Genomic DNA, 1,253 nt, shown 5'->3' on the forward strand with positions numbered 1-1,253 from the left:
CCCCCCCCCCCAACCCCCTCAGGTCCCACAGAGTCTTGACTCACGATACTTTGGAGCACCCCCGTTGAGGCGCCCAAAGGCTCCGATCAAATGACAAAAGTAGACGGCGGAGGTCGCAGCAGCACCGATCCGATCGAAATTTCGCGAAGCTAGACCGGAGAACGGCGGACTGATTTTTCTCAAAAGTCCTCCGGCTCGCCCTGTCGGCTGAGAAAAACATTTCCGGCAGGTGCCTTTCCAAAATTCTCGCTTACATCCACGGCGGGCATAATTTATTATCGCGATGAAATCTTTCACGCGCGGCTCGATTCTGGCGAATCGGTGATTTCACAGCGCTCAATGAGTCGCCGCAGTCGGCCGGTGATAATGCACGATCGGCGAGACGACGGCGCCCGACGTGCGACCTGACGAAAAGCATTCGACGACCGTCCTCCCGCCGCTCCGGCGGAGGAAGGGTCTCTCTAACGCTCGATTGAGATAGAGCAGGTCGTTGCGGGCGTCGAAGATCGGCCTGTGATGATCACGTATCGCGTCGAAAACGTGTCACGGTGCAGATGCGACTTCAAAGAAACATATATCACTTAGGCTTAGCCAGAGTTAGCGATTAAGTCCACCCTCCACTCCCCCCCCCCCCTTTNCCCCTTTTACGAGCAATAGGCGACCGAAGCACCGCAAGCATTTACGAAACCTCTCACGAGTTATTCTAGCCAAACAGATATTCGAACATCTATCTGATATATTACGCATATATACAATTTACATACGCAGGACGTTAGAAAAAGAGACGACTTGAACGACGGCCCGACGGAGGTGAGAAGGAATGCTCACCGAGCCGGAGCGGAAAACAAGAAATTGTTGTTCGCTTCGATAAAGTCCACGCAGCTGTGTCGATTGAGCATTTTTTTTTTTTCTAGTTGGCTTGGTATCTTTTACGAGCCTTTGGAAGTTGCAAACTACCTTCTTCTTCTAACGTCCCGCGTATGAGCCCGGGTATACATCGGGACATACATATACGGTCGTATCGCTCTTACGCCAACGACTTTTGTAGCTGTGATTTTCTGATCTCCAATGGTAATGGGATTCTCTTTGCGAGATCGTAGCGCACGTTTCGCAAAGCTAACAATGCCGTTTGATTATTTTGCAAACTTACAATCGGGAGTAACGATAACGTGCCGTTGTCGTACCAGCGACACGCTCTTATAAAGATATATATATATATGTATATATATATATATATATATATATGTATATAT

At 49.3% G+C, this 1,253-nt stretch overlaps 1 protein-coding gene across 10 annotated transcripts in view; it reads left to right on the forward strand.

Annotated features, from left to right (window-relative positions):
* LOC106741126 (protein turtle-like) overlaps positions 1-1,253 on the forward strand; it is a 123,857-nt gene that overhangs the window by 106,503 nt on the left and 16,101 nt on the right. The gene's annotated exons all lie outside the window — the stretch shown is intronic.

The sequence above is a fragment of the Dinoponera quadriceps genome, unplaced genomic scaffold (genome assembly GCF_001313825.1).
Source record: "Dinoponera quadriceps isolate SergipeBrazil2010 unplaced genomic scaffold, ASM131382v1 scaffold555, whole genome shotgun sequence".
In the NCBI taxonomy this organism is placed as follows: Eukaryota; Metazoa; Arthropoda; class Insecta; order Hymenoptera; family Formicidae; genus Dinoponera; species Dinoponera quadriceps.